The sequence below is a fragment of the Mauremys mutica genome, chromosome 2 (genome assembly GCF_020497125.1).
Source record: "Mauremys mutica isolate MM-2020 ecotype Southern chromosome 2, ASM2049712v1, whole genome shotgun sequence".
Classification (NCBI taxonomy): domain Eukaryota; kingdom Metazoa; phylum Chordata; order Testudines; family Geoemydidae; genus Mauremys; species Mauremys mutica.
Genome location: NC_059073.1, coordinates 258,389,822 through 258,401,793, shown reverse-complemented (window position 1 = coordinate 258,401,793; position 11,972 = coordinate 258,389,822).

Here is an 11,972-nt window from a genome sequence, read left to right as displayed (position 1 = left end):
CTATGATACTTTCCACAAATTTGTTGTTTGAGCCACCAGAGGGTAATTTTTTAAATAGCTTGAATTTTTGCTTAATAAAAAGTAGGGTTGTTCATTAATTGCAGTTAACTCACGCGATTAACTCAAAAAAACAAATCTCGATTAATCACAGTTTTAATCACACTGCTAAACAATAGAATGCCAACTGAAATGTATTAAATATTTTGGATGTTTTTCTACATTTTCATATATATTGTATTCTGTGTTGTAATTGAAATCAAATTGTATATAATTTTTATTACAAATATTTGCACTGTAAAAATGGTATACAAAAGAGATAGTATTTTTCAATTCAAGTATTGTAGTGCAATCTCTATCGTGAAAGTGCAACTTACAAATGTAGATTTTTTTTGTTACATAATTGCACTCAAAAATAAAACAGTGTAAAACTTCAGAGCCATTCAGTCCTACTTCTTAGTCAACCAATCACTCAGACAAACAAGTTTATTTACATTTACAGGAGATAATGCTGCCCGCTTCTTATTTACAAAGTCACCAGAAAGTGAGAACAGGCATTTGCATGGCACTTTTGTAGCTGGCATTGCAAGGCATTTACATGCCAGATATGCTAAACATTTGTATATCCCTTCATGCTTTGGCCACCATTCCAGAGGATATGCTTCCATGCTGATGATGCATGGAACCTTCTCTTATATTTTGTTTTCTTCATTCCGTCTACTCCTGTACACCTGTGAGAGACTGGGATGTGGCCTGTCAGTCCTAGTGGTTAGAGCAGGATTGAGGCCTAGTGGTTAGCAAATGAGTCAGTAGCCAAATATTGGAGCCTAGGGTCAGAGGCCAGATGACTGATCCAAGGGTCACAGCTGGAGTCAGAAGTCAGGAATTGGAGCCAATGGTCAGAGCCGGGTTAACTGGAGTGAAGCAAAGCAGGGGCAAGGCTGGGTCCAAGGTCAGAGTGGGGCTGGAACAAGGTTGGGGAAAATCAGGTGCAGGAGGTATCACAGCTGTGGGTGAACGGTTTGAGCAGCCTGCAAGCTGCTGCTGCTGGACTTAAGAACAAACTTCCTAGCTTCCTCAGCCAATCAGGCCGGACGACCCATCAGGCAGTCTAACTGATGCAGTCCAGTTGTGCTCATTAGGCTGCCAGGAAGCTGAGCAGGTGCATTTGCATGACCTAATTCTTGACATTCCCCCCTACCTCCAGGTAGCACCTTGGCACCTCTGGGACTGGCTTCTCAGGTAGTCTTGGTGAAAAGCTTGCAGCAGATCCAGGGCATGAATGTGTTCCATTGGTTCCCGATGTTACCTGGGGTTTTCTGAACTGGAATCTATGGTAACTAGTCTCTATTTTCTAGGTAGTATCATGAAGTAAATTCGTGAGTGGCACAGCACCTCCATCTGACCAAGTCTGAGATGGTGTTGAGTGGTCAGCACCAGGTTTCTGGTGATCAGCCTCCATTCTAGCAGCTGGGGAGTTGGATGTCAGTCTCCTAGCTTGTTGAAACGAAATTCTCCAAATTGTACACTCTGACTAATCTCTTTATAGGTTGCTTAGAACAAAGCATATAACTCATAGTAACCCCTAGTGGGTTAACAATTTCACTAGCATCAGCAAAATAACTCGTAACTCCACTTATCAGCAAAGCAACTCTCAGCAAGAAACTTATGGTCATAGTCATGCAGACCCAGGGTCAGCTTCCACACTCCCTTCCATTCTCATGAATCATCACTTTATCTATCCTTATTAGCAACACTGCAGCTGTTTTGCCTGCTTAGGCAAAGAAAGGCCAAATTATTTTTGACTACCTGGTGTTCTTGCTTCCAGCTAATGTTGGACTGAGTACACAAAATGGCTGTAGTTTCATCAAGTCCAGTTCTCTCATAAAACCAGGATTGTTCATCCGGGCCATAGCCCTCCCAATCCCACAAATATTGGAGTTGTACTCATCTTGGACTGTTACAGGTGGAGGCAGAGGGCTGGAATGGTGCGGGAAGTGTTTCTCAGTATACAGGTTCAGGAAGGAGGCATGAGTCATGGGAGTGAGTCTTCAGGGACTTGGGTAATTGCAATTTGAACACTACTGGGTTGATCCATGCTTTGTTCTTGAAAGGGCTCAGATATTGGCAGTCTTCTTGGCTGAGGGGTGCGTCGATTTAAGATTGTGGGTGGACAGCCATACTTTACCTCCTGCGGAAAGTTCGGGGGCAGCCTGGTGGTCCTGGTCAGTGTGATGTTTATATGCTTCCATAGTGGCGATCTAGCTGGTGCAGCCCAGCTGTGCTCATTAGGGTGTCAGGAGAGTCTAGCAGGCGCACCCTTCTAGCGTGTACAAGCTACTGTAAGAGTTTCCATTCAAATCTGTGTTAATAAATATTATTTCATGTAAGATATGAGAACTTTGCATTGCATCAGTTTTCAAAGTAATGTACATTAAAAGAAACCCCAACTCCATGGGCTGTGATACCATGACTAGTTTTTAAACTGTAGCTAATCAGAGTTGCCCCTGTTTTGAAAAATCTGTGGAACTGCAATGAAAAAAAGATCTATTTGATCATATCACATGTGATACTCATGTTCTTTTAATTAATGTAGACATTGTTGGCTAGAATCATTTAATGAGCCAATCGGCATTTAATTGCGGCCTGCTATCAGATAATTTGTAATGAAGTCCACATAAATTAATTGCAATATACAGTCTGAGTCAGCATAGTAGAAGAGAGCTCTGATAAACAGAATATCAAAGAATGGAGTCAATGCACTGGTAAATGCAAATAAAGCAAAACTTAGCTTCATTTGAGATGTGTCTGAAAGTGAATTGCATTATTTGTTAGGTGATCATCTACTGATACAGTATGTAAATCTGAAAGCATAATTCTTACTGTTGGCAGGTGTTCATCTGTTTTTGAGACACGATTTATGTGCCATGAAGTGTACTTTTTTACAGTGACATGCTGAACTAAAAATAAAATGAAAATCAGTCAGAAAACTGATGACTAAAACTTTACACTCAGGAAAATACAGTATATAGTCAGATCCCTGCTCTGTCATGCGTTAGCTGATATGAATATGCATTAAACTGTGACTTCTATCAGGAAGTGCCAGATTATTCTTTCTAACTTAACCCTTAGAACACATGCATTTTCCAGATGCCACCCAAATAAATGGTTAGACTGCAAGTTCTTCAGGGTAAGGACTGTTTGCTTGTTATATGCTTGGACAGTGCTTAGCACAATGATTTCTAGGTGCTACTGCAATACAAATAATAAGCAGGAAGGACCTTATTAAGATGATAACCCCTGATTCACAGAAAAGTTTTTGAAGCTTTGTTAGTCCTAATTGTTCTGCCATTTGCAGGCCATGGAAGGAGAATTTTAAAAATAGCACCAATACAGCTTTTTCCAACTCAAACTTTTCTACAATTGCTTCTTTCTGAAACAGTTGACCTAAACACACTGTATGATGCCACTGGATGCTATGGCCACATGTTTGGGCAACATGAATCACTCCGTCATGGATTTTGCCATTCTTTAGTAGTAGTATTATTGTAGTGCCTAGGGACCCTAGTCACGGACCAGGACCCTGTTGTGCGAGGCACTGTGCAAACACAACAGAAAGATGGCCCTGGCCCCCAAGTGCTTACAATCCGAGTGTAAACCAAAAGATGACAGCTGGACATAGACAGAAGGGGGAATACAAGTGAATATGGTGCTATGATCGGCGCTGGTCTCTGCACACCAGAAGGAAGAGTACCAGTAAGCAATGAGACAGTGGTCAGCATGAGAGACTGTCTGGGCTCATCAGCAGCCTAACTGGTGTGATCATCGCAAATATAGCACAGTAAAAACTATATCCCAAACCTTAGTTTCATGTGCTTTAAAATAATATGTAATGGGTTTATAGGATGCTATTTGTAGGTCCTAATATTCAGGTGATATTTATTTTAGTTTTTATTAGATTTTAAATAATAGACACCTGTCCAAGGCTCTAAGGTCACTAACAACTTTGATGGTACCTTAATGTATTACTACTGGTAAGTAATCATTTCAACAGGAATGCCTTTCCACTCCTTCATCATTATGGGAAGCTCTCAGCTCTTTACAAAAACCCTATCAAGCTCCCAGTTCTCAATATTATCCCAATAGTAATATCATCCCTCCCTCTCCCCACTCCTGAGAGCTCAGGTTCCCACTCTTCCATGGAGACGGTGGTGGATGGTACAGTCTCCTGATCTTTTACATCCCTTCTCTGCTGCACAGGACTTCCACATAGAACCTCTGGGTTCTATCATTGGCTCTGCCACTGAGTTCCTGTCTCAGCTTTGGCAAGTCACTTAGATGCTTTTGAAAACCTCAGTCTAAGTGAGGTAGGCAAACAAGTGCTATTAAAAGTCAATGTGATATGTGCTTCTAACACTCCTACGTGCTTTTGAAAAGCCTTCCTTTAACTTCTCTATGCCTTAGTTTCTAAGAGGTGATAACAATAATTACTTGGCATAATTGCTCTCAAAAGAGATTAACTAATTTTTGTAATGTGTTTCGAGGTCATTGGCTGGAAGGTGCTATATCATTATGAATCATTAATGTATCTTGGCCAGCTCCCCACTTGCAGGAGGCAGATAGCTGATAAACTTAATCCTTTGCATCTTGCTTCTCCAGGGAAATGGCAGGAGAAAGTCCCAACCAACTAATTAGAGTGCTGGCTGTTTACTTTTTCACTCAACGGTAGAGCAGCAGAGCTGCTAAAAGAGGAAACTGCAGGGAAGTAGCTGATAAATAAAACTGATTGACGTGTGTAGAATATAAAAGTAAAGTAGGAAAGAAAAAAGTAATTCAAACTATTAGACAATATGCCTAAAAATCAATGTGGTATAGAAACTAAGGAACAAATGCAAGTAAACTGGGGAAAAAGTTACTGAAACTAAGTGACATCAAAATGTATTGAACAATCTAAAGAATGCTGCAGATGAAATGAAAAACAGGCATATAAATGGCTGAGTTACAGCTTTATAACATTATTCAGTCAACACATTTCTTGTTTATAATCTTGTAGATGGAAGTGAAGTCCAGTGTAATTTTAAGTTATTTCAAATGATTTCATTAATCTAGATGCAGCTCAAATAACACATCATGCCCCAATAACTTCAAGGTAAATGTATAGATTTCACAGGACTAGGCATTTACTTGATTAAAAGTCTATTCCAGAAGCTACCGGAAAAGTGACTCCTAAGCAATTACCTCTCAAACAACAAGCTGGGCTGAAAGGATAGGAATGGCTGCACACATTTTTCAGCAATGGTTTACTGAAATGTTTAAACCCAAGCTTGTATTTTATTTATATTCAGTGGTGAATCCTGGTTTCAAGTGGAAATAATTTCATTTTAGTATATTGCAATAAATATTGTGTGCTAAATTCTCCCCTCAGTTACTCTCATTTACATCCTATTTGATTTCAGTGGGGGGCACACAGATTTAATTGTGAGCAGAATTTGACACTGATCAGTGTAACAAGTCAGTTGGAGAATAATAAATATGGACAACCACAGAAAAGTGGGTCTCTTATTAGATTGTTACTCTAGGATTTAGATATAAAATGCACAAATGTTACCTGAGAGTCCTAGTGACTTTCATTTCAGCATTTATGCCTCTACCCCGATATAACGCTGTCCTCAGGACCCAAAAAATCTTACCACGTTATAGGTGAAACTGCGTTATATCGAACTTGCTTTGATCCACCGGAGTGTGCAGTCCCCCCCCGCCCCCCGCCGAGCGCTGCTTTACCATGTTATATCCAAATTTGTGTCTTATCCGGTCGCGTTATATCGGGGTAGAGATGTATATACAAACTATCTAAATGTATAGGGGAGCTCTCATGGCATTTTGATTCCAGCATTTAGATACAATGAGCCAGACTCTTGTTCTCGCTTATAACTCTTTTTTTGCTTCTCTGGCAGTGTGAAGTGGCCATTTGGCCATTAAAACTGACTTACCAAAAATCCCCTCTTGCTATAGATGGAATCGTTGCATGGTGCAGAGCTAGCACTGGACAAGAATTTGATCAAGATTTTCAAAAATATGATCCTAAAGTTAGGTGCCTTTCTTATTTATTTTGTTAATGATTTATATTATGGTAGCACATAGAAGCCCAAGTCAGGGACCATGATCACATTGTGTAGGTGCAGAGCAAAAAGACAACTCCTGCCCCGAAGAACTTTCAAGCTAAGTATAAGACAAGACAGGGTAATGGGGAAGTACAAGGAAACAGTATGGGTCAGTATGATAGGCAGTGGTCTCAAAACACCAGCTGCCTTGGCTTTTGTAGGCTTCATGGAAGAGGAGAGAGTTTTAAGGTGGATGATGAATTATTTTGTGGCTATTGACAGGGAGCTTCTCCCAAGCGTGAGGGGCAGCAGAAAGCACTAAGGTGCTTGATTGAAAAGGGGGTGACAGAGGCTGGCATGATGGGCAAATCAGAGGTGGGAATTGACCTTTCCATATGGAATGAGAGATAATAGGTGGTGGCCAGATTTTTCAAAAAGTGTTGAGGTTGAAGGGAGCTGCTGGGTGCTCTGCACTTTTGAAAATACTACTACTTGTTTAGCTGCTGACATGTGGATTTAGGAGCCTAACTTTTTAGCATCCGACTTTTGAAAATCTTGGCTAAAATCCAAATACAAACAAAAAACAAATTTGGCCTATAAACATGGCAATTTGCCATTATCACGTGCTGAAGGCACATGCAGAAAAGACAGGGCCAGAAGCAGAGCTGTGAAACCATTCAAATCAATAGCAATAACCACTTGCAGTTGTCTGTCAACTTGTTTCCATCTCTGATAGTGAGAGTTATGCTAGCACTAAATACTCGTCCAGACATTCAGATGGGGCGTGTGTCAAAACCAGAAAATAGCAACGAGGAATATCTTGCATTCTATGTGACTGATGAAACTGGGTTAAATGTAGGGAAGTCACATGCGCCAGAGGTGGTCATGATACCATGAAAAATATTGAGAACATATTCCATTATCCCTCCTAGGCCACGTATTACTGAGCTGGATCTTCAATGACTGAAGAATTTTCCTTTGATGAAAGGATATGATATTAAAAGTCTGAGAACAATAGTGTCTTTCTGTGACATGCAAAATAAAGTGACTTGCTGAAATTGGTATTTCTACTATCCTGAGAAAGACAGAGAAGCCATCTTAGATTAAAGCAAAAGTTCCGTCATCAGATGTGTTAGGATGAAACTATAGAAAAATATCTACACCAGATATCCAGTGTCTGCATTTTTTTTCTGGGAGATGTGCTATATAATTTAAAGGAAAACTTTTAGAGTTTTGCATTTTTTTTTAATTCACACCACTGTGTAGCAATTCATTCTTATTAGTGAGCAAAACCAGTTTAATTGCATCTTCAGTCAGTATAGCACAAACATGTCATTATTAAATATGAAATAAAACTGGAACATCATATCTGAACCCCTCTGAAACTTGGTAGGATAGAAGGAGTATGGGGGCAAAACCCCAGATCCAAACCCATTTTTGCATTTTTGGTTCCAGAAAAGTCTTATTTTCCAGTTTCATTTTGGAAACTGATTTCTGTTGATTCACTCTTAACCCAAAACCCTGAACCTGAGCCTAAATCTAATCCAGACCCAGACCTGAACAATACCTGCTCAGCTGATATCTAGTCATTATAAAACACTTTGCAAGATAGAATATTTTGGAAAAGTTTGGAATGTAAATCTTTGAAAACTATCTCTAGATACCCATTTACACATTGCTTTAGTCTTTGTTGTGTATCAGATAGCTTTTCTTCCAAATCTTCAAGCTATTTCTCCTCCAACAGTCACAGCTGTAGCTTGTTAACAACATCTTGAAAAGACATGGTTAGTAAACACTATTTACTCTGTTTAGTCTAGCCTCATTGTACTAAATTTAATTGCCTAGGATTTATGCTAGACAGCTAGATAGAATTACAATGTGCACAACTGTAAATGGTTTTATGTACTTTCAATAAGTTCTTGAAGTTATTGGTAAGTATTGTAGCTGGATCATTACTAGTAATATAATTATTACTAATTTATTTCTGGAGGTGTGCGGGGTATGCTAGCAGTTTGCAAGCAGAGTGAGAAATCTAGCAGTTTCAGGCACAAATGTGTGCAAACCATTTGGAGTTTAAGATCTTGCTAGCAAACTGCAACTATGGCTGCTGGAGGAGAAAAAGCAAATCATATTTGGTGCAGAAATCTAAAATTCAGAGGTTATTGGCTTCAATTCACACATATTCCCACTCCTTAAGTTTCACGAGTTTTGACGATATCCCCAACCTCACACTGATTTTTTTTTTAAAACCAAGTTTTTAAAAATCTGCCTTGGGTTCATATTCACTTCAAAGTTGGGCCAACATTGACATAGGGTTTGCAAACCTTGTGGTGAATCTGACCTATGATTCTGGTCTGATAGCAAGGCCCATTCATGCAAAGACTGGATTACAGCTAGTTACAACCTGTAAAGTTAAGCAGGTGCATAAATCTTTCCATATGTCTATTCTTAAAAGTCCTCTCTCTTTAGCCATAGGAGAGTATTAAAATACCGGGCTTGATGGAATATTGCTGCAATAATCAAAGTTACAAAATATGGGAGGTGTGTCTGAAAGTGATACTTGAAATATACCAGGCTGGGGACTGCATGATGTTTTGATTCATGAGGTCTAATCTAACCTCTGCAGATAGAAAATGACATTTAAAAAAAAAAACACTGGGAAAATAATGTGAAAAATTAAAAGAGAGAAAGTGATAAGGGAAGCACAGTTTCTTAATCATGCTGTGGAGATGCTGTGTGCTTCAGATCCCTGCCTTGCTCACCCTTAAGCAAGCATCCAACATATGGTGGTGTGCAGATGCTTAATACAGCTGTTCATGCCTGGTATGCAGCGTAGTGTTTTTCTGGCTTTTAAAATATTTTAATTCAAGTTTCATTCTAAATGTTTATAAAGAAGATTGTGGGAGTGAGGGAATATTAAACTACAAAAGACAAGAACACTGTAGCAGAAAGCATCTTAATTTGGAATAATTGGGGTTATCAACACTTACTCTGAGTTGTTGGGGACTGAATGATGTGCTTAAATATGGCTCTTTTTCCAATTGTGTATATATAAAATCTTCACAACGATGTTCAGTTTTTGTAGTAGCCCATTGCCACTTGTGTACGGTAACGTATGCAAGGAATGATTCCATTTTCCTAGAAAGAGTAGTGGTAAAGTGCTCCAGTCAATATGGATGCCAGAGGGATTTGTTTACCTGTGTCCGACAAAGTTTACAACATCTCTAGATAATGCTAAGCATCTCCTCCTGGGTTCATAGAGATATTTCTGGAGAGTAGTTAACTTTTTGCTTTGCAGTGCTGAGCATACTGCATCAAATACCATGTATTTTTCAGAAATCTGTACAGGGCCCTCCTGGCCTCCCTCTGACGATGGTATCTGCTGGGAGTGTTAGTTTATGTCCCAGACAAATAGTAACATAACAAGAGCTCACAAATATTGATTAGATTAATGAACATTGTTTGGTATCCCATTTAAAATATTTTTGGTTTGAAATTATTCTTCATTAGAAGTTAAACTCTACCTCCTTACTCAAATCTTGCACTAAACTTTCAGAGGGCCAGGCCCTGAAATCCTTATTCAGTTCTTCCTAAGGCAAAACTTCCACGTACTTAAAATTAATGGGAATTTTACCTGAGAAAGAATGTTGGTATTTAGCCCAAAGATTTCAAAGAACACAGTGCGGGGAGTTGAGGATGCACTACCTACACTGGGTAAGATCCTCAGCTGGTGTCAATTGACATACTCGATTGAAGGCACTGGGGCTCCACCCATCTACATCAGTTGAAGATGTGGCCATTTTATTTTATTCTTGGTTCAAACTGGGAGGGTCTTAGTCAAATTTTAATCAGTGGGAGTTAGATTAAAAAACTGAGGAAGGACCTCAGGGTCTGGTTAATATAAGATGTGATTCTTCAGATAATGTCATTATCATTATGTGTGTTCCCTTCTGCTTCTCAGTATAATATAATTAAGATGATCATTTGTAGTTATCAGTATATTTTGGATTTGGGTGGTTTTTCCTGCAGTGTAAGCAGTTTGAGTTTCCATTTCAGAATAATTAATTACCTAAGGAAAAGGTTTCTCTCTATCGATGTAGCTTGAATTTAATGAAGGGTGAGGTGCTCCTGGTAACCCTTATGCACGTTGGGATTCTTCTGGGTGGAAGGTGCCATATAAATGTTGTTTTCATTAATGGAAAAAGAGAATCACCCCATTCTCATTTATTTCAGAAGGCAGATGCTATGGGAATGAACATCAAAGAAAGGCTAACAAATCAGTAAAGAAAATAAATATCCAATCTTCCCACCCCCAAAAAGAGAGCAATTGGGAGAGAGATTTGACTATTATTTTCCAGATTCCTTTTTCAGAATGGTAGAATCCAGGTTTTGTGTAGGATACCACTAGAGATCATAATTATTCCTTTTTAAATTAAGAAAAGCTAGACTGGTTGTTTGTTTTTACACCAGTATTTTAGTGTTAGAATATTATTGTAATTTATCACTGAATAGATAGTGTCATAAAGGGACTTTCTTCCATTTGTGCCACTAAATATTTTGAGTGGTATCAATATTTATTTTCACAAGTTCATAATTTGGTCATAAAGAATCACTCTGGGCTGAAACTTGGCAAACATGGTCCAGTCTAGGAATGTCGGGGGGTGGGGGGGGGGAGAATTTTTTTTTACAAATAATATTAATTGTGAGGTCACAGGAGTGCAAAAAGATAATTATCATTTAACAGCTCCAGAAGCACTTTTGAACTTCTATTTTTCAATTTTGGAATTACATTTTTATTTTTATTACATTTAACCTACAGTACACAGTTATCCACACAAAAGATACGTATCAAGTGGTAGATCTGGCATTTCTAGCACACCTAAAACTCTCATTGACTTTATATAAATGTTAAGAATTTTAAGATTCAATGATGCAATCCAAAGGATCATAACAATGATCTGTGTCATTGTGCTTTGAGGATGTGTTAATGAAATAACAAGCTGTGTTGAGCTTCAGGATACTTCAATGTATCTCATAACATTTCCCAACACAGAAGAAAAACCTTCATCCAAAAGTCAAACTGAATTTCTTTTGTCACTTGAACAGGCTGACTTTTTCCTCATTATATTTCATTTTCTCATGTATCTACTCTTCTTCGGTTCTTTGCAGCCCAACTGGAAGCATGAAGTACAAAATATGTTCCCATAAGATTTCCAGCCCAAATGTACAAGCTCAAGAGATGTATTTCTCTAGTGCCTAGTATAACAGGCTTTGACTTAGTTGAGGCCGATAAGCGGAACTGCAATATAATGTGAAGGTTCATAATGGTTTGGATGAGAAAACAGATTTTTGCATGGCTATCCATACCCAGCCTCACATTAACTAAAAGCTAAAATATATTCATCAATACTGAATCTAGAGCGGCTATTGTGCAAATAATCCAGGAAGCAGGGCTTTTAGGTATGTTGAGTGAACCTAGAGTTGTTCTCTAACCCAATGGTTCAGTGGTTCCCAAACTTTTTTCTAAGGCAACCCACTAGCTGCATTTTGTCTCACTTTGTGACCCACCATTACATATGTGCACCTTCTGCCCCAATATAGCAACCATAATCCCAGCGTGAAGGGGAGACCCTGGGGTTTGATTGCCAAGCCTGGTTTGCACTTACCATGCAGTGGGTGGCTCCTGTCCTCTCTGTCATCATGGTCTCCCCTCCATGATGATGGAATAACACAGAATATGATGTAGGGATGTCTGGGCCAAATGTGAGTGGCATTGCGACCCCGTGTGCCAGATTGCAATGCCTGGAGTGGGGAGCCAGGCCCAGCCCCATGGGACAGGAGCTGAAGCTGTGGGGTGTGCAGGGTGAACTCGCT